At 40.4% G+C, this 22,898-nt stretch overlaps 1 pseudogene; it reads left to right on the top strand.

Annotated features, from left to right (window-relative positions):
• Window positions 1-22,575, top strand: part of LOC137285286 (uncharacterized) — a 39,682-nt pseudogene extending 17,107 nt beyond the window's left edge.
• Window positions 22,576-22,898: the final 323 nt, after the last annotated feature.

Below are 22,898 nucleotides of genomic sequence, written 5' to 3'. Positions count from 1 at the left end.
ATGGCATAAAAGGGCTTAGCTGAGAATTATTTGTTACTGGGGCCAAATTTAGTTTTCAACCCAGTGATATATATGTAATTATTTTATGGATTATGTTGTGGGATATAAAACTTTATTTATTCAATTTGTTGTGGCACTATGTTGTTATTGAAAGTTTATGTGGTTGCTCCTGTCTTAAGAAAGGAGCAAGAAGTCCTTATGTTTTACTTGGTTTTTACTTATTTTGACAAACTTGTGTTAGCATCAAACTTGCCTTGTATACAGTTATTGTCTTTTTCTAGCCATTACTACATGTCATATGTTTATGATGGTGTTGAAACAGCTGAGTTGGGCACTACTCCGTCAGTTACAAATTTCGAAGTTGTACGTGTTAGATATATTTCTTTTGTTGCAAAAAACAAAGACTTGGTGCCAATAAACAAGTACAATGCATACCAATATTTTTCAGAAGCGTAGAAATATTTTTTAAAATTACCCTAGCACGTATATGGTTGGAAAGAAATGAGGTAACTTTTTGATGGAAAGGGTGTGTGAATGCTAATATTTTTTGTGTCGAAAACAAAGTGTATTTTGATAAATTATCACTTGCCCTAGCTCCACGTAAAATTTCATGTAAAATGTTAAAGGCAGAACACTAGATATTCTTCTAAATACATTTACATATGTTTGTATCACATGACCTTCAAATTTTAAGGTTATATATAAAATAAAAGCTGCAAAATATTCTTTTTCATAAATTTTACTGTCACCCTTTTGGGAGAGAAAGGCCTGTTGTACCATGACAATGAATGTATATGCTTATTTTGATGATGTTTTAGTCACCTTTAGACAGCAATCATGAACACTTTGTATAAAAAGACAAAAAAGCTTTAAAATTATCGATATGGGGCTACTCTTACAAGGCCAGATTTCAACACTGTATGTTGTAAATATATGCCTGTCATCACCAAAATGGACAGTCAGGATACCATTACAAAACTAGAATACTGAAACGTATCTTTTCAAAGTGCAGAAATATTTCTAAAATGTTCCTAACCAAAAACACTCAAAAAACAAACAAACAAACAAACAAACAAAAAACAATTGGCTTTATTCTCAGGGTGGGTGTCTTGTAAATCTAAGAACTTTTTAGTACATTTTTTAATTTGAAAATCAAAGCGTTTTGTTGTTATTGAAACTTCATTCTAGTAACACACCAAATTGTGTTGAAAAAGTCCCATAAATAAAAAACAAATAGCTGGTTATGTCTAGTTACACCATTATCGAGCAGTGGTGTGTAGTACTGTAATGTAGAATAGTTACACACTATGTCAGCACTTGTTTTAGACAATTTGCAACGTAGTATATTTCCAATATTCCGTTGCGGTACATTACTGGGCATATTTGAACGACCAAAGACCCTTTTGGAAGAACGCATGTGTAGTAAATGTAACAGTAATGAAATTATTTCCTTGGCACGCTGTAGTTTTTATTCGGGTTATTATGGAACGCTGTCACGGTAGTATACCCTTCCTGTACACAGTACACGCTTGTGGACCAGGTAACTCTCATTATCAGACAGCCACTATATTACAGAAGCAGCCGCCCTCCCCTACACAAATTTAGGCGTCGTTAACTTAACCTACCTTTTCACTATTTACCTTCAGTGTGTTCTTCCTGTAACGTCGGGGACCAACTTAGCAATCTCAGTTATATTACGTTAATTTGATACTACACTGTTACACCAACTATAGTAGCTAGTAATTTACTAACTTGAACTTTTGTGTTTATATGCAATTTAGTGTCTCATAGGCCGAACTGGTCCGATGTTGTACTTTAGTTCACGCCAGAATTTTACGGTGTTTTTTCATGATATATAACGTGTGACATTTAAGTAGCAATCTTCTTCTTTCTCTCCTGTACATGAGTACAGTTATGTCAGGACACTTGGTCTATGGAAGGGGGGCTTGATGTGGCTTTGACGCGTTAGAGTCTTTGTTCTTTGCTGAGGTTTGGCGTTCTTTAATTCTTACACCATGGCTATATATAAAGACTGTTATGTACGATTTACCTACCAGGAACACCACATCAATGTTGCCCATCCATGTATGAAGAATTGGTCTATGTGTTTGAAATGAAGAAGTGACGTAAAAAACTATTATACCTCCTTTGACATGTGGGGATGGCTTGAAGGATGGTAAGTGTGAATGTATTTTCTTCAGAATCCCAGGCGCTTGCTGACGCAGCAGCAGACAAGGTGAAGGTCACTTACAAAGACGTTAAACCCGCCATCGTCACCATCGAAGACGCCATTAGAGAGGAGAGTTACCATGCCAACCCTATGGTGGATCATAAAAACGGAGACCCTGAAGGTAAAGACGACCGTAGCCATGGTTGCTACTAACACTCAACAGTTAATAGTTATTGCCGAAGACTCCTAGGGTTACTCCATAACATGTTAAACCAGTGGAAAACCGTATGTGCATTGTAACTCCAACATCTCAGATTCTATGAAAAGGGATGTTTTATATAATTTACTTTCCGGTTTCCTCCATGGACGCAGATCGCCAAACACAATACTCCTTATTCCATGGAAAATTAACTTCCAAAAATGATTCCACATCGAAAACGAAATAACTGGTATCTGAAAACAGAGTAGGCCCATGAAGATAGGTATTACCACAAAAACATTACTTGTCGATCGCAATGGTTACATACAGAATGCGGATATGGCCTTTAGATATCTAATGATCTCATTATACAACTATACCGGACGAAATTATGTTTTAAAATGGAGTATCACTGCTGTTTTAAATATGTATATATTACATTCAGTTACAATGACACGTACTCTCATTTGACTCTGAGATGTCAGATGAATCAGCTACAGAGAACTGCCAGCCTCCGACCAACACCGCTGTGGTATTTCTGCCTCGGCAAGCGTGGTTTGTTCGCTGGTTCCAATCGTTATGAAGTATACCCTATAAGGTATTCGTTTGTCAGTAGCAGTCAGCTTAGTGGTGCGGACGTCATTTTGGGTGTTAGGAAACTGAGTACAAAGTGGATAAGAGTCATTCGCTATTGGTAAGGACCTACAATGACAACTCTTCACACAGAATGATGAAACCTATTTCACTTCAGATGCACTGAGCAAGGCTTCTCGCAAACTGATAGGCGAGTGCAGGCAAGGAGGCCTTTATCATTTCTACATGGAAAATAACGTAAGTTGCCCATACTCTAGTATTTATTTCTAACGTGTTGCATTTAGGACAAAATTCCATATACATATGTGCCACCTTATGAATGCAAGTGTTTCACTGCTTCCTGCAGGTGGCGCTGGCAGTCCCTGCTGAAGACCGTCTAGACGTGTACACTTCCTCCCAAGGCACCGATTTTGCTCAAGCAATCCTCTCCTCAGTCCTTGGCAACCCCTCAACTAGTATGTATCAGACACATTTCGTTTTGAGTTCCGACAAAGTAAGTAAAGGGTATTTTACGATTCTTAAATTCGACTGTAAGTGTCGTCACTGGAAGTTGAACACTGATTAAAATATTGTTTTTCCGACCACCTACATAGAACTGAAAACACGATATTAATATACATAGACAGAGCTCATTTAGCAAACTGTAAAACAGACATGTTTAAGGATCCACTTTGTTGAGATATGAACTCTTGGGAAAAGCATTGAGGACAAAAACATTACATGGGTTCAAATATGCCATCAGATTTTGTCAATGTACATCAACACCTCTGGCATATCCACTCATTTTAAAACCAAATGTTTCCATAACAAGCAATACATACGTGTGCTGTAAATGATGTATCCATTAAAGAAAACCTGGACGTAAATCGTTGAATATTTTCTGTGTTCAGCTTCAACATTTGCACTCCTCGAGTGGGTGGGGCATTCGGAGGTAAGGCCCTTTGCTCCATCCCTGTTGCTGCTGCAGCTGGCGTGAGCGCTTATAAACTTAACCGGTGAGTATGTACCTACTTACACATATTACGGCAGATTGTAACCTACAATTTCACAATAGCATTGTTATATATTATTATATACAACTTGAATATTCCCAGGCCGGTGAAGTGTAATGTTGGCCTGTCGGCGTCTATGAGAATGAACGGGAAAAGACCTGCTCTGTCAGCGAAGTATGAGGTAAGTAGATTGCGACAGTATCTTGACACCTTTGGTAGGGATCGGGGTATGATGAGTTTAGTCCAAGTTACCCCCTTTGTTGTGCCATGGTCGGGTGTTGGTGAGCCCGAACTGTCTCATCGTCTTGATAGCTGAGTCCTCAGAACTACTACCTTGCCCTTAGTTCTGAAAAGGGTCTTCGCACGATATGTTGTACGACAGCTTCATGATCACCTAAAAGTACGGATTAAGCAACTTATTGCCCCTTACCTTCCACACAAACGCACCCAAACACACTGGTACACGCAGCTTTCACCTATAGAAATACCGTTTCGTGAATGTTTTCGTGCACGATTGACGAGGAATATAAAGGTCAGTTTCCTAATTAGCCACGTAAGATGTGTGTCCTATTGTGCTTTATACTTTGAGTTAGTTACAACCGAAGTTGTCGATGTGATGAAATACGGTGGTGTTTAAGACCTTTTAATAGAAACATCAACTTGTACTTAAACAGTCGCGTAACATACGTGGTGTACATGCCTAGAATATAGTGTGTTTTTTCCTATGTGGACCTTGAATAATTCTGACTTCTGTAACAGGTGGGATTCGACGACAGCGGCCGCATCGACGTCATCTCTTTCGAAATTTACGTGAATTGTGGCCACACTGCAAACTTTGCCATCATGTATCACGAAATCCTAACTCACATTGACCAAGGTAAGTTTCCCCTACAGGAACAATCTGTGCCTCTGAGACTGTGTTCCAGTCACTTGTTTTGGCACGTTGTATTACCTAGAAGCCACTGCTGGATGCTGTGACCTTTGGTGTTTGATCCACGACAATGTGCTTAGCCTTCAGAAGCCAAGCAGGCTTATGAAATCCAACTTAACAGTTTTAGGGATAAATCTGTCTTTTCTTAAACGACTTTTTGGCCGGACATGTACGTTTGTTACTTATGTTCCAGGTTACCACATCCCCAACTGGAGAGTGAAAATAATTCTCTGTAAAACCAACAGAGCGCCTGGGCAGCCAATGCGTGGACCAGGTATTATAATAAAAACTTATGCTGTTTGCCCTTGTCTTACTTGAATCAGCCGGAATGACGTTCTTACACGTGTTGTCTTGAAAGGCGTTTACATTTAGTCATTTATTTATTACGGACATTTTTTACACTGGCATTTCATTACATTGATGTCAGATTCAAGGGTGTAGCCTTGTGGTTAAAGTGTTTCCTCGTCACTTTGAAGGCCACGGTTCAATTCCCCACATGGGTACAATTTCTGCTGTTCCACCCCGTGGTATTTCCTGAAATATTTACACGCAACACGTGCTGTTTTCCTCTTACCTTTGTAACGACATACCATATATGGAAGTATATAGTGTTATCCTTGTTCAGGTCCCTACCCAGCCGGATTCCTAATTGAGTCTGTTTTGGAAAATGTGGCCAAAAGTCTCGGCAAAGTTGCAGCTGATGTGAAAGAGGTCAACCTTTACAAAGAAGGTCAGGTAAGATGTCTGCACGCACATGGCGTTACATTGGGCATCTGTATGTGCATGACGTCACGTGGTGCACAGGATCTTTATGGGTGTTAATATCCAAGCTGAAACTTCGCAAATAAATTCATGTATGTGAAACAATGCAACAAATCGATTTGACATAGTTTACCAATCAGTCTAATTCACAATGAAAATATGAAACACTGCTGCAGTAGTAATTCAATAACAAAATAATACACACGCACTAGCCAAGCTCCCAGTAATAGCAGTACCCAGGGTAAGAATGATATTTAGAAATAAAGTGAAGTAAGATCCAGGTATCTACTCACTGTGTCTGTTCCCAGACGGACATACTTGGCCACGAACTCAAGGACTGCACGCTAGGCAAGTTGTGGCAACAGCTGAGACAAACGTCGGAGTTCGACAAACGACGGGGAGAAGTCGACACCTTCAACAAGGTTTGTCCCAATGTGCACTTGACGGATGCTACTCGTAAGATCAAGATATTCACGCATGCACGCAATCAAAGCCTACGTCTAATTAAGTGTGTAAACTACATGGGTAAAACTGCTATAGGGACGACATAGGGTAATGGTAAAGTAATGGTAATGGTAGCCATAGCGGAAGTACTGACTGATATGTCACGGCTCACCGGTCGTGACTTCCACGTTACGTCGCAGTATGGTCATTGTTTTGAATGCATGAAAAGGTGAAGATAAAGGTGAAACTGGTCGTGTCAATACCTACAATTTTCTGATTACACTCACATGCATGGCTTGGGGTGGACTTGCAGTTTTTTTAATGATATTTTTATTGTTCCCAAGGGTACATCATTGAGATACCAGTTCCCAGTTTACAGTTTGGTAGGTAGGGTTGTAAAGTACACAAAAATCAACATTTTCACATAAGAAAATGACCGAATATAGACAAATTTCGTTGTTGAGTTGGGAATATAAATTTCCACTTTCTGTTAAGGACTTTGGAGACTATTATGTTTTATCGCGATGAACTTTTCTACATTGAAAATTTCTTTCAAAATAAACATGAACTTTTGAGGTTTTGGAGTATATTGATTAATCCAACATGAATGAACATACTTTTTGGCAGAAAGAATAATATGATTTAGTAATCTGTCTGCGTATAATGTTCCAAACCAAATCCTTTGTTATTTTAAGTCTATTCTCAGTATGATCATTCATCCAGGCTTCAAGTTCATTCCAGAATGCTTGTGTTACTCTACATTCCCAATAAACGTGACAATTATTCTCAATCAGCTCATTACAAAAAACAGCAAACAGTATTGTCAACAAGTTTCATTTTAAACAGTTCATTTTTAGTGTAGATAATACCTTGTAAAACTTACCAAAAGATTATTGCCATTTAAGACAGAGTTTAGGTAAATCTAGATCGGAAATCAAGGCGTCATAAAAAATTCTAGCTCCTTCGCATGATCTCAATAAATTCCAGTGACACTCAAATATGAGTAAATCAAAAATTTGGATGATATTTTTAGACTGTCTAATAGTATATTTCTTTCCAAGAATCAGGAAGTATATTCAAGGCATGCAAATAGTCCAGGTTTAATGCCTTTAATGTTATACATTTCCTCCAGCCTGTCAAATGATAAAAAAACCGTATTGACACAGAGAAAGAATGCCGTTTCTTGCCCAGTGTTTATTGGAATGTGTTGGGTTTTTGAAATTATGGTTAAACCATAGTGGTTGAGCTAGGTTTTCGTAAATATTATCAGAACTCACATGACTCTTTTCACAATACTTGTTCCACTCTTTCAAAATTTCCCTCCAATAAGGGTTGTCGATGTGTGTTATTTGGTCAACATTTGCCCCAGCTTTTAAAATGACATCAAAAGGAATATTACAGGGATTTTCAACTGTTGCTTTTCTACAATAAGATCTAAGGTTAGCTTGTTTCAGAGCTCCACAAAAGTTACAATGTCAAATATCCTTAAACCACCATTTTTGTGTACTCTGCTCAAATTGGTCCTTTTGATTTTATCAGGTTTGTCCTTCCATATGAATTTAAAAAATAATGTTCTCCAATGAAGTAATGAAGTCTTTAGGAGGATTAGGCAAAGTACTGAATATATGGACAAGTTTTGACAAAGCCAAAGATTTTATGAGAGTTATTTTAGCGATCAGTGTCAAGTGTCTTTTCCTCCATTGTGACAGCAGTCTATTTATCTCGTCTCATCCTTTTCTTGTATTGATTACCCACAGACTGTTAAGATCTGTGTTGAGTTTAATTCCCAAGACTTCAAACACATAATATTTCCATACTATTTCTCTTTGATCCAGTCCTTATTGCTTTTGTCTTATTAATATGTATTTTAAGTGCTGACAGTTTATAAAATAGATTATTTTCATCAATAGCAGCCTTTAAGCTTCGTTGTCTAGAAATAGTTCCGTGTCGTTAGCGTATTGGTTTAATTTATACTCATTATTGTCAATAACAATGCTCTATATGTTCTCATATATTATTTCTAATTATACAACCAAGTATTTCAGCAACAAAAATAAAGAGAATATGGTGACAGAGGGTCCCCTGGTCAACTTGAAGTTTTCTTAGTACACTCACGTGTACAGCTTGGGGTGCACTTGCAGTTTTCTTAGTACACTCACATGTACAACTTGGGGTTGTCAGACCAGCTGATATGGTTACCGTACGTCATCGTATCCCACGTGCATGAACTGATGGCCATTATATCCACGCTAGTTTGTCTAGTCCAGACACAGTTGTTTTTGGTCTTCAGGGAAACCTCTGGAAGAAACGTGGCATCACCATGACACCAGCTAAATACGGATTCTTCTACATCGGTGCCGGGGTGTCTGTAGATGTTGCCATTTACGCCAGAGATGGCACTGTCACCGTCTCCCAAGGGGGTGTGGAGATGGGACAGGGACTATACACAAAGGTAACAATATAATCTCCTCGCATCCAGTCACGTCACGCCCAGTCCAGTGACTTTAAGCACATAATCACAAAAACTTTGAATGAAATTACCAAAATCGGATGTGTGTCAACATCCAGTTTACACTGCAATATACGTATGTCTATAAATGTGATTAGAAAATCAGGGAAATTAGAAAATGAAAAGCAATTACCATATTTTCATGTCGGAAGCAATCAATATCCATTCTCCACAAAGCAGAGGGAGTGAATGAGTGAGTTTAGTTTCACACCGCACTCAGCAATATTCCGGCTATATGGTGGCGGTCGGTGAATAACCGGGTCTGGACAAAATAATCCAATGATCAACAGCATGAGCATTGGTCTGCACCACGAAACAGAGATACCAGCCAGCCATGAACCGTGGCTGAGAAACGTTTTATACCCAACTCGTGGAAACTCGTGTAACTATTTCTGTCACTATTCAGTCGGACATGTGTATGCGATGGTGCTGGTGCTGGAACTAAAGAACTGTCGGAAACTGAAAAAAACAACTGTTGTAGGCTGTATTTCTACAAAGGTACACAACTGCATATAGCATATGTCGAAATAACTCACATCCATCTAACTGGGCGTTCAGGTGGATGCGTAATATGATTTTCGCAACTGCATGTTTACTCGTAAAATCGGGCAAAAATGCTAATAGCTGCTATAGCAATAGATAGACTATAGATGGTAATCAGGTCGCTCAGTCAGATATGGTGACGGACTGTCGACTCACCTGGGAAGAAATGCATGTGATGCCAACAGGCACAAGGGTCATCTCAGAGTACGATGCTCACAGAAAACTTAAAACAGCCATCGTATTAAATGTGTCAAATATTTTGGTGGCATGACCACCCGTAGATCCACAGGACTAGATAATATTTGTAAATTGTTATGCCGTTTACTTCCAAATTTTAATTCCCATATAGATTTATCCTATCTTAGCTGATATCTCTATACCCCCGCCCGACCTCAACCACCGACTGCGACACCCGTCCTGGTTTGGTTTTGAGACGACCCCTCCTTCTGGTTTGTTTTTATGGTGATAGTGAGACACTATGGTAACTCCATCGTTAAAAGTTTCAGTAGTAAAGTTATATTATTCCCGCCAGCTGTCATTTAGTGAAGCTAAGTCTAATTTCAAAACGGGTATTGAAGGGGTGTCCTTTGTAACACAATGCCATCGCTCACTAATGTGCATTACGTCATGCTCTCTTCCAGATAAGTCGCTTTGGGTTCAGTACTCCGTCAATCACTCCACAGTGAAGTCCTTCTTCGCGTCTCCTTTTTCATTATCTCCCTGCCACTGAGACTATGCCAAACTTAGTTTAACAGATATTTCACATTTTCACATATCAACCACATAAATTGTAGATACAAATGCAAAAGAGTAGTATTTCCGACAGTATGTTGATTCCGAGACATATCTGACGAAAACACTCTTGATTTCCCGAAGTACTTGGACGGACGGATGTCTATCAATTCTATAATGGGCTCCTGGGAGGTTACTGTCGATGGTTTATCTTGTATCTACCTCATATACGCGTGAGTGAGAATGCAGTGTTGATAATGGACTTCGTTTGTGCCCAGTGTATTTCAGTGATATATTCTTCTAGTTCATGCACACAGTACTTTGACATGTCGGTGAAGATCAGGGGACTAACAGACCGGGTTGGTCCGGTACAATCATGTCAACCACACCCGGTTGCGTAGCTCGATGCTTGTCATGTCCAGACGCGTAACAAGCCATTTTTTCGTGTAAGCCCGATAGGTTGCAAAGTTTTATATTTAGATAAGAGTGAGAACTTGTCTAACCACTTAAGCAAAAATCACCTGCAAGGAGGTTTCATAAAGCCCATGATCCCAGTTCTTATTCCCGTACATGTAATGTGGGGGGATATAGTCGACGCCTCGTCCGTCCATAAACATTTTATTTCCCGAGCATAACTCAAAAACCGTTCAGAAATCGGTAGATATAACCAACAGAACCTATGTTGGTGCGTATTTACATATATTTGGCATTTTTGTTTTCTTTATAGATGGCAAAATAGTCCCGTTGTTTATGACGTCATCAAACACCTGCGTGACCTCACTTCGCGGAAGTCAAAGAGCGCGTACCCCCCGTGGGAATCGGTATGACACATCACACCATCATATCACGCCATTCATTTGCATCAATCACCGTACAGTATCGAACTCAGGCGCTCCAATGACCTAATTAAACACCTGGCTCACACCCCGTCGTGGGAACCGGTATGACACATCACACCATCACCCCATTGATTTGGAACAATCAGCAAGTATCAATACTTACTGGTCTACAAACTAGTTTCATCCGGTTTTCATTTGAACTCCGCTGAGGATAATCACTTGACATGTCTTTACACCATGTTTACATGTTTACATATTCAATCACCTTTTCTGTCGCATATCTCAAAGTGCGCGACGTTGAGGCATGGTGCACTCTCAGCTTGCAGCCGAGAGAGCTCACTCAGCCAAATGGTCGTATGATATCTCCTCAAATTGTTCTCTCCCATGTTATATTTTCTGCCTGCTGTGGTTTGTTTGGATCCATACATATTCAGAGATGAAGCATACATAGATGTAAATAGTTCGCCGGCTTATGGACACATTTGCCATAGTACATGTTTAAACAAAACAAAATGACTTACCGTTATGACATGGTTACTTTCCGTATCCTAATGGTATTGTGCCGGGGAATGTCAACACTTTTGTTTTATTCTAAACCGGTGTATCCAATGCTGGAGATGCGAATTCAAGGATGATATTGACATGTAAAACCCAAACCTCATATGTTTGTGATTGTATGGAATGAATCAACCACCAAAGCACATGAGATGAAAATACACATCTGTGTATCTTTCAGTCACCGCCTCATATTAGCGCCGACAAGTCTTGGGTAGACTGGCGCAAGTCTCTAATAAGTTTTATCACAAACCGTTCATGTACTGCCCCGCGCTAGACTAGACAGTATTGCCATACAATAACGAGTTTCAACGAGTTGTTTCAAAGGCATTTAGAAGTTGGAGGAATCAAACTATAAGTGCTTTATGGTTCAACTTCTTTATTATACAAGGTCACAACGATTCTAGTCTCTTCTTCAGGTGAGGTCACAACGTTGTGACCTTGTACAATAAAGAGGTTGAACCATAAAGCACTTTTAGTTTGAGTTTCAACGAGTTTAACCTTTAGGGTCGGCTTAAAGCAATGCTAGGCTGCATTTAAACATGTGGTGACCCACATTGCTCTAGCGAGGAGGAGCTATCATGTCACAGCATTGAGTGTATGCGTACGAGGCTGTTCGCAGTGTTACTAGGATGGAATAATGAATTTGCTCTAAATAGGATTGAATGAACGCCTCATGATAACACATTCTAAAACAAACATAAATGAATCATTTGAATATACTCATATAGTGATGTATAGCTTTTGTTGTAACTGAGTCCTATACCTGCCGCGTACGTGCGCTTCCTTACATTTCCATTGGGGAAAGTTTTACAGTGTCAGATCACGCATTGGTGTAAATAGCTGCATGTTCCCATGCTCAATGGACAACTCCATGGGGAGCATTCACTTGGCACACACCTTGTGTCCTTCCTCATCCTCCTGTCCTTCGCTCTCTGTCTTAGATAGGGTGTCTGTATCATCATCATCCTCAGTCATCCCCTCCACCCAGGCCTTGTATTTGAGCAATTTGGAAAACACATCATCTTACATATTATTGCTATCTTTTACTTCTGTTAATATTCATTGTGTCCTTGGGCCCCACTGCATATGATATAGATAAGTAATAAAACGAGCATACGTCTCCTTAAACGCGATCCAGGTTAGTTTTTTCAGTCTGGTTTGGATTACGTCCTCGCTAAAACCTCCCTTCGTGTACAGCTGGCGTTTCTCATCCAGTACATCTCTATTCAGCTAACGTGTACGTGAATACATTTGCCGGATACCTTGCTCTTCGAGATCAGTTATCTTACTTATCCTGTTGTTGACATCGCTTAATGATTCATCATCATCATAATCATCGCGTTCCATTTCAGGACATTGCTTGCCGTGTAGATGTCGTTGTAAGTTATGGTTACTGCTAAACACATTCTGACAGACAACGTGGTCTCTTCACATCAGAGTTGTCTTCCTCCCATTTCCTTTTAATTTGGGGTATTCCAGGAAGGCCCCCATTGGACTTTTCGGGACACCAGTTTGTTTTTGCAAATCAGAAGGATCTTGAAACATGAGTCCGCTTTCATCACAAGATGGCATGGCTGAGAGCTGTTCTTCACACGTTTGTTAGCGATGAACGTCGAACTCTGACTGAATCGTCCTAGCTTGGAGGCTTCCTCTTAAACTGAACGCATTAGGACAAAGTCGCAAATGGGGAGGTGTTTGGGGTTTTAGATCAAGCAGCAATTGTCCATAAGGCTTCTGGGTAGCCCTTTGAAGCTGGTCCATGAAATGGTCTGTGTGTCCTGGATACACCTGTCTCGCCAAAGTCATGATTGGTTGTTGATCAATAGGATTATTGAACAGAAGTAGATAATGACAGTTTCTTCGTTGTGTGGGATCCTTACTGTAATTTAAGTTTTGGTTCAAGGCAATTACTGAGAGATTCCGATGATGACTTCCTTCTGTAAACAGATCGGTAATGCGAGGATCTTTGCTGACTGTGGACATTAAGTCATCAAGCACAACGACGTTCACGACCTGGGGGTCCAGAAACGCATCCTTTTCCAGGTCAGAAGGAATGCCGTCATGGAATTCAACGTAGGGATAAACACGACTTTGAATGATGTTATACAAGGGCTGCCATCGTTTGTAGAGCCATAGAATACGTTCGGAATATGGTTTAATGTTCAATCTTTCTAGAAGCTGCTTCACCAAGTAGGTTTTTCCACAGGAGGTGGGCCCAGAAACAATCATGGTAAACGGGTGTTGCAACCTAAATTCATCACCCACGTGTAGCTGCTGCTTTTGCTGCTGCATTTGCTTCTGCTTTTGCTGCTGCTGCTGCTGCTTGAGATGATCTCCAGAATATTTTGTTCGAATAAGACGGGACAAGTCATGAGCCCAAACATATTGTTTGGAGCACACGGGACAGGAATACATGTTCACACGGCGACAGTCCTACTACAAATGACACATTTAGCCTTTTGTTTGTATTTAAAAACCTGCATTCATTCGTTTTGTGGGCACTGCTTCCATGGTGTTTTCCCTGTGGACGACAACATTTTCCTTCAACTTGGCTTTCGCCTGTTGAACGACTTGTTGGGTGGGAGACGTGAGAGCAAACGTGTCTGTAGACGTGGGTAGGTCCATCCTGACCCCTTGTTTCTCGTAATAGATCACATAGTCGTCTACATTCGTAAAGGGATTGGGATAGCCCTTGGCCTGCAAGTAGTAATATTTGGTCCATTTCTTGGGGTCATCCAAATAGGGTCTCCAGTATCTCCTGTCCATTTCCTTGTTGCATTTGAATACTGGCAGTTGCAGATAAAATGTCACTATCACGGGTTCACAGCTTAATGAAGCTAGATTGTCCTCGTAGCTCTTTATATAGAATTCCCCTCGTGTTCAAAAAGGAACAGAGCTTGGTTTCAATCCACGGTCCTCTGAGAGTTTTGAGCCCAGTGTGCTTCCACTGCGCCACTCTGCTGTACTTGCATCTACCTTGTGTTAGGACATTTATATCAACCAATGACAACCATATAGTCACAAACACATCCAGTCTATCTCTTAAACATGTAAATCCAGATGACTACCCCAGCGGGCCATCTCTTTTTGAGGGACTCCTACCAGGGCCAAGTACGGACAGTTTGGAGACCACTTTTCATGTTCACGCCAAGGTTATCATCGACTTCTCAGTTCTTGAGAATGAAGCCACATTGAACACACTTGCAAGAATCTCCTCTGAGCAAGTACACAAATCCTGCCCGTGCCACGTGACGAGGAAGGACTTTGTTTCATCTGTACAGGCCAAGACTGAAAAGAATTCAGCCGTTCTTGGAACTGTGGTTGAGGTTTGAGTGGGATACTGTCCGTAGATAGGTAACGACCATCATTATATTCGGTCTTGTCTGTCTCTAGTCCCAGCAATGCCATGGCCTGTATCTCTCCGCATTCCTCCAGGGGTTGTGGGCCTCGTCTAGGTAATATGGACATGCGTTCTCTGACCCGATCAAAAGACTTCTGTGGTTTCTCAAAAATCTCAGCTTTCATGAAGATGGTAAGCACTCCAAACTGTACCAGTCTGTCGACCACCTCTTCTACTGTCTGTATCGCTTGCTCGAGGCCAGAATAATTCTTCCTCAGGCTATTCCGGTGAAGGGCTTCCATTTTCAAGAGGGAGAGAGAGAGATCTGGATGTGATGTGTATTCAGGAATGAAACTGACGTATGATCCAAAATGAAAGGGGTTTTTATATTCTCACTGTCAAACCAGTTCATCTATCTGTATGGTTGCTAGGCGTCTGACCTGAAAATATACCCCTGACTGTGAGGACCGCTCAAGGTCGTGGTGAAAAATAAGGTTAGTGTTTTCCAAGGTCATTGACGACATGTGGTCACGCAGGTGTTTGATGACGTCATAAAAATAGGACTATTTCGCCATCTATACAACACATGGAAACGTTTTGGATTTAGTCTAAAGGGAAGGGTGGGTTTCGTTTCTCCAAAACTGTTCAATATTTTTTTCAGAACATGGTAAATATATCATCAAATAGAACAAGTTGTGCCTTTTGCTATTTACTTATTTTTTGGTCATTTATTATTTTCCCGGTTTCCATGGAAACGATTCAGACTTAGACTCAAAATGGAGGGATAAATGGGTTTCGTTTCCCGTAGAACAACTCGAAACTCATATTTTTCAGCAAAACGTGGCAGACATATGAGGCAGATCTTGAAGTGGCATTTTTCGCTATTTGCAGATGTTTCTCATTTCTATTCTTCCCAGTTTCCAGGGAAAAGATTCCGAATTAGTCTCAGAAAGGAGGGATGGGCTTTGTTTCCCGACAACAACTCGAAAACTTGATATCTTTCAATAAAACTTGGCAGGCATGTGAGGCAGATCTTGAAGTGGTGCCTTTTACTATGATCCTGATCTCCAAAACTTATCACATGTTTGAATATACAGTACAAATTATTCACACGTGTTTGACGAACCTAGTGTAATCTTACTGCTCTTTCGATGACATAGTTTAATGAGAGCAGAAGGGGCGAGAAAGGGGTATTGGGCGTGCTAGGATAACCTTTTGTGGACTTTGGAAGAGGCTAAACTATACCACCACGACGTCACTATGTACTGGATTGACTACAGGGAAGCATATGAATCTGTCTCTCACGAATGGATTCTGAGATCTCTTTATAGAATATAGAGCTTCCTGATCAACTACCTGATTTACTAAAGTCTTTAATGAGTTGCTGGAATCTGTTCTAATCAGAAAAGGAATATTTCAGGATGACTCCTTCAGTCCTTTGCTTTTTTGTCTGTCTTTAAATCCTTTGTGTTTTCTGGTCAATAGTGAGGAGGGTTACCATCTCGGACCTCCTCAGCACAGATCCCCAACACCTTTCACTCATATTGTCTACATCAGTGACATTGGGCTTCTTGCCAAAGAAGATACCGATTTGAAAGAACAGGTCTCTCTTTGTAGATTCCTTTTCTAATGATATTGACATGCATTTGGACTCGACAAATGTAACACTCTTCATTCAAGGTAACTAATGATGGATCGTTCAAGTTACAAGTGGGAGGAGTTATTGATCATATTATGGAAGATCAGGTCTACACCTATCTTGGAATATAGGTTCGTTGGAAGCCCCAGAATGCCCAGATTCAAGATAAACTTGGGACCGAGTATAAGTCTCGTTTAAAGAATATCTGGAGGTCTGAGCTAAATGTTCGAAACAAAGTCAAAGCCACAATACTTTTGCTGTGCCAGATCCTTCCTGTTCCTTTGGAGTAGTTGATTGGACACAGCAAGACATCCGGAGTCTTGACCAGAAGGATGATGTCTTGTAACAGAGTCCACCACCCTCGCTCCTCTCTTAATCGTTTTTATATGGCAATCAGTTCTGGGGGTCGGGTTTCCATTAATGTGGAAGCTCTTCATAATGGAATTTTATATTGTATGTTTGCACATATTTATCGGACGATCCTTCGCCTGGATGAAGTTGGCTGGTCTCAGATGTGAAACTAAGGGCTTCCTCTTTGTCTCCTCTCTCTTGCAATCGCCAGAATGAGATTCTTAATCAAACGTTAACATGAAATTTCGATTGTGCAATGGATTTACATAGACTGTCAGTGGATGCCCTTCTTTGGCAAAAACGTGATATCTTAAAAGACATGTTGACATGGCTCACTGCTTTTACTATCTTCTCCGCCATGCCTGTAGCTTTGACTCCGAGGTCCATCCATTGTACGACCCTGAACATGTCCAGGGAGTTCTTCTTTGGAATAGGCCCATACACAGTCTCAGAAATAACAAACCTGACCTTATCGTTTTTGATAAAGCTGATGAATTTATTTATATCATTGTATTTTCTGTCCCTTTTGACAGCTAAGTGATTGGCAAGATTCAGGAAAAGCATTATAAATACGCGGACGTTGAAATTGAAATGCCTCGCTTGCGTCCCAAGTACACTGTCATCAGGCTCCCCATTGTTCTGGAGCCCTTGGTTTAGTACCTCCTGATCTCTTGGGGCAGATCAGGAGAGTGCCTGGGTTCTTCATCGGGAACACAACCCGCCTGACACTCTGGGTAATGCAGAAGGCTGCAGTGGTGGGGAGCCTTCATATACTCTGGAAAACTCTTGGAAGCCCATTTCATTGTCTGGGCTGCGTGTAGACGGGACAGGGCCCTGAGCTGATGCATGATGAGCCCTACCAGCCTGACTGTGCCAGAATCACCCAAACCCTCTCTACTGCATTCCTATCTAAATCTGTAAATATAATAAAACAGGTACTACATCAAACCACCCCGGGCTATTAAATTCATGAAAAATGACACTGTGCCCAGTTTTCACTGAATGTTGTTGTTGTAGGTGCTGCAGGCGGTGGCGAACACGCTGGGTATACCCCTCAGCATGGTGCGAATGCGACATGTCAACTCCCACTTGGCTGCTAACAACTCCGGCACAGGTGGCAGTGTTTCCAGTGAGCATGCCGTCCAGGTCAGTCTGACAACATCGAATTCTGACTTGGTTAATATTGCAGACCAGTGTATGGAGTGGATTATCATTAATATTTACATATGTGGTTTCAGTAGGGGATTGGTTTCTGATATTCAATATGCAATTTGTTCTACACCGTCAAATCGCTGTTCCTTTTTCATTTAATTCAATTTACTGCCCCGACATCCCCGTAAACAGCACGTTTCAACAATTGAAGATGTACCATTAAACCAAATCAGTTTTGAACTTGTTTAAACATTTCAAGTCTTTGCAATACGCCAGAGAGGACCCTGGAATGGGTTTGATGAGTCTAGTATACCTTTCAGTCCGCCATAACTTGTTGTGAGACACTGAATGAAAGATTGCAGCCATTCCGGGCCAAGCATCCAGACTACGACTGGAAGAACATCATCGGTGTTGCCAGCCTCGCCAACGTCGACCTCACTGCCAAACACAAGTACGTCGGCAATATAAGCTAGAGCGATGCAAACAGGCCCTCTAAAACATGCGGACGTGTAAACAGCCCCTCTTGCATATGCTAACATGTAAACAACCCCTCTTACACATTCTGACATGTAAACAACCCCTCTCACACATTCTGACATGTAAACAACCCCTCTCACACATTCTGACATGTAAACAACCCCTCTCACACATTCTGACATGTAAACAACCCCTCTATGGCATGCTGATATATAAACAACTCCTCAAACACACGCCGACGTGTAAACAATCCTCTCGCTCATTCTAACAAGTGAACAGCCCCTCTAACTCATGCTTACATGTAAAAAACCCTCTAAGACATGCTGACATGTAATCAACTCCTTTAAGATATGCAGATATGTACACAACCCCAGTATTTCATAGTTTTAATCGGGCATAATGATGTTTTGGTACACTGATGAAACCTTACAATGAACTCTTGAACCTTCATTGCATTTTGTTGCAAGGTGATTCCCAAAGTGAAACTGAAAGGTGCACTGAAAACTTGGCATTGACAAAACTACATTGTGAAATCAGAAGAAGAGCACACAGATGCATGCAAATCAACAATAATGTACATTTTTGGTTTGGGACAATACGTCGTAGTTGAGAAAATTGAAACAAGCCCGTTATTGAATCCAGAATATAAACTGAAGTTGACAGTAATATCCACTGGAACAAGGCAAGTAGTAAAGAATCGTGCCATTTCCATACAGGACTCGACTTACCATCTTCATATTGTCAGCCCAAAACCAACGAAATGTATACCCGTCTATACCCACCCTTCTTTAACATTCCAAATACTTTTCAGAAGTATGGAACTTTAAAACCTCAATTCATTTCTTCGACTCTTCCCGGAACAAAATCAGTGCACTGACATGGCTATCCATCAGTGACCAAGCGATTGTGCTAACTCCACCTCTTCCTTCTCTAGGTTTGTCCCCAAGAAACATGACGGTCCTGGGATGTTCCAGTACTTCTCCTACTCGGCGGCAGTCACTGAAGTAGAGCTGGATGTTCTCACCGGGGAGAGTCAGATACGGAGAGTTGATATTCTGTTCGACTGCGGGGAAAGGTACGTGGTAACGTTGCCCACTTCAAGTTAATATCAGCGTCGATAGTGGCAAGTTGAGGGCGGGGTGCGGAAACTGATATGGTGGGGGTATGGGTGTGATGGAGCATGGGTAATGTGTTTGCATGGCGAGGCATGGGTAGGGGTGTGACCTTTGTGTGGTAGGAAATGGACCGGGGGCGTGGGTGTTGTGGCCGTGGGTGGGAGATCGACTAAAACAAACAATGGTGTGTGAAACAACGTTAACAACAGAATTCATGCTACATTTCAAAGTGTGTTCATACACCAGATTGCCTATACGAGTCATTCTAACATCAGGCGTCTGCTGTTCACGAAGTTTCATCTAAAAAATATTGTTTCTGGAATAGTTGAAAAGAAGAAACCTTTTTCCCTCTCCTGGCAGATGTTTGTGATTTTCAATGTGAAATTTGAATTAAATAACACCCTTTTTCTCTTGTATACAGGAAAAATGTCTTTAACATACAGAGTATATATTTTGGTCTATAAGTATGGTAAAACAATACTTTTAGAAATCGATTGATATGAACCTAGCTTATCATCAGTGCGACTGATTCTTATCTTCTTATCCGAACTAAATATACAGTCGAATTGTCTTCTCTGTAACAAACATGTCCTTGTTAGTCACCTTATTTGGAGATATGGATATAACATGTAACACTTACTATACTTCTGAGGGTAACACGCAAAGAACTCTTTCTTTCATTACAGATAGATTAAAGATTTTTGTTACAATGAAATAGTTTTTCAAATTTATTTCACATATTTTTTTTCCAACAACATAGAGTGTCTTGGCATAACGATACTGTCTATTATATAACAGGACTTGAAAGTAAATGTTTTATGATTTAAAGAGTAAGACATTGTCAGAAATCAATCAGAAATATCAAGAACATTGAAAAGTGCCAGCAGATTTCACTTTTTCATTTGAGACAGTGTGGATAAGGTTAGTGAAAATAGTGACTGATTATTTTGTATTTGAATTATGTTGTTTTTTGTACAGCAGATAGCTGCAACTTTTGTGAATGACTCATACATTAATGAGTTTGTACAAGTTCAGTATCTTGTTATATTTCAGTCTGAACCCAACCATTGACATTGGTCAGATAGAGGGTGCATACCTCATGGGGGTGGGAGGGTTCATGTTTGAGGAAGTGAAGTACGACTCGAAGACAGGAGGCGTACTGAACGATGGCACTTGGGCAAGTATCTCACTTTCCAAAACTGCAGGAAACTGCAGTCAACATTTTACATTTCTATTAGCAGAGAAGTTTCATGATATGTCAGTAATATATCATAGAGTTGCGTTGCGTTTATGTCGCTTGATGCGATATTCCAGCACTATCACGAGGAACCAGAAATTAAATACCATAGATTCCTGAATATGTAATATAAGTACGAAAAACGCACTGGTCATAATGAGTAATACTACCTCACTTTTATGTTCTTATCTTTTGTTAGGAATACAAACCTCCATTGGCTAAAGATGTCCCTATAGACTGGAGGATCAAGCTGTTAGCGGATACTCGTAACCCGCTCGGAATCAGGGGATCAAAAGGTGAGACATACCAAGAGAAGTGGTGGCTTAGGACAAGAATCTTCAAAACTGCTGTCGGCTAACGCAGATTTTCCCAGTATGCTGTCATAATCGTCCCAATATGCTCTAGTCACGGGTTTGATTCGTCGAATTGACTTCCTAACAATCCTCTGACGCGTGAGAACCAGCAACGCTCAATTCAACATTACGTTAAACGTTGAATTCTACCCAACGGAAGTTATAGAAATACACGTTTTTAACCGAAGTGTGGAACATCCATGTTAGACACCAATATTAATAGCTATTCGCCATGTTTGTTAGCATGCTGGCGATTCACGCAGTTCTGTTACCTTTCACAGCGTCTGGCGAGCCCCCCATTGTACTGTCGTCCGGGGCGTTCTATTCTCTGAAACAGGCCATGGAGGCAGCCCACCTCGACATTACCGGTTCCTCAGAATTCCAACCTTCAGGTAAATTTTGCTACATAATCACATTCAAATGGATGCAACATCGATTAGAATAATTGATCAATAAAACATGAGCATACTTCCCAACGTACAGTAAATATGAATACTTAACACCTTTTAGCAAGTCCGTATGGTATATGTCGGACAAATCTTAGATGCAAATACGTTTAGGGGGTTGTGACCCATCCGGGATTCGAACCTACACACAAGCCTGGTCATCACACAAACCTGACTGAGAATGATCCACATCCGACTCATATATTATGTAAGAAAGTATACTGATGTTCCATGCTGGAAAGATTCGTTCCACAAATAGGTTCAAACAGGAGGAGCACGTCTGAAATAGAAACGTCACTTCGACAACTTGCTTTGCATTAATGCATTCCAACTGTTTCAGTTGCGCCGCTGACAGTGGAGAGACTGCGCCTTGGCTGCGGCTTCAACATTGCTAAGATGACGTTGTAGAGGAAGGAGTCAACGACCGGAAGTTGCTGACGCCTTCGGAAAAGCACAACTGGATTGGGCCAACATATTTAACCTTACTTAACAGTTTGGCCTACTTGGACATCAACTGTATTCCGTAGCGTTATGAATGTCCCACAGACAGACGCGTAGTGGATAGTTTCTGACACAAATGTATATTAACACAACATTCCTTAAAAATTGCATATTCCGTAACATTTACTATTGAACGCAGTAAAGAGAGTGCGAAAAACCCATTGTAAGAATAAAGCTGCAACAACCGCATCAGTGCATACATATTTATGCTTAGTGTTAGAAGCATAGTATCTTTAGTAGTCAGTGTACATTATTTAGGAAACAAGATTATCTCATCTTCAGTGCGTATTTACCAATGTTCACAATCACGTGCTGTTTAAAAGTTGTCTTCTGGAAACAAATAGCTGAAGTATTTTTATGGATGATGTAGCAAAGGCTATAAACTATTTATGAGTGTATATACTGTCCAACTGTTGGCATTCGACTGCATGGTCCGGTGTCGATTGTGTATCCACGACCTTTCAAATTGCTCATAATATGTATGGGTTCAAACTAAACTTATTAAGTTTGATGACATAATTTGGGGGTGATTCCAGGACAGGTTTGGAGAGTATTCGTTGATGGTGATGACGATGATTCTGATTATGATTATAATGATAACCCTGGATCCCATACTTTCCATAACATTTCTTTGGTGATAGATTCATTCTTTGTTAACATTGTTAAATAGAGATAAAATATTAATATGTCACACACTTGTTTTGTTCGATTTTATTACAGTCTCGCTTGTGTACTTACAGTAGATTGATACATACAGAAAAAGGCAATGCACTAAGGCAAAAGTACACAACCAATCACTTAGTGACTTATGAGAGACTCTGGACTAATAAAAATATAGCTAAGTATCGAAGTATGAATACATGTACAGTTGTAAACGCATATAATGCTGTCAATAAGCACAAACGTAAAACAGAATAATTAGAAATATAAAAGGAAACGTCGTTTCGATAAGATAAGATTGCAGGTTCTGGCAGTGTGTAAAACAATAATGCAATCACTAAAAACTACGTAAAA

Source organism: Haliotis asinina, chromosome 5 (genome assembly GCF_037392515.1).
Source record: "Haliotis asinina isolate JCU_RB_2024 chromosome 5, JCU_Hal_asi_v2, whole genome shotgun sequence".
Classification (NCBI taxonomy): domain Eukaryota; kingdom Metazoa; phylum Mollusca; class Gastropoda; order Lepetellida; family Haliotidae; genus Haliotis; species Haliotis asinina.
The sequence above is the reverse complement of the archived record's forward strand: the minus strand, read 5'-3'. Positions and strand labels throughout refer to the sequence as shown.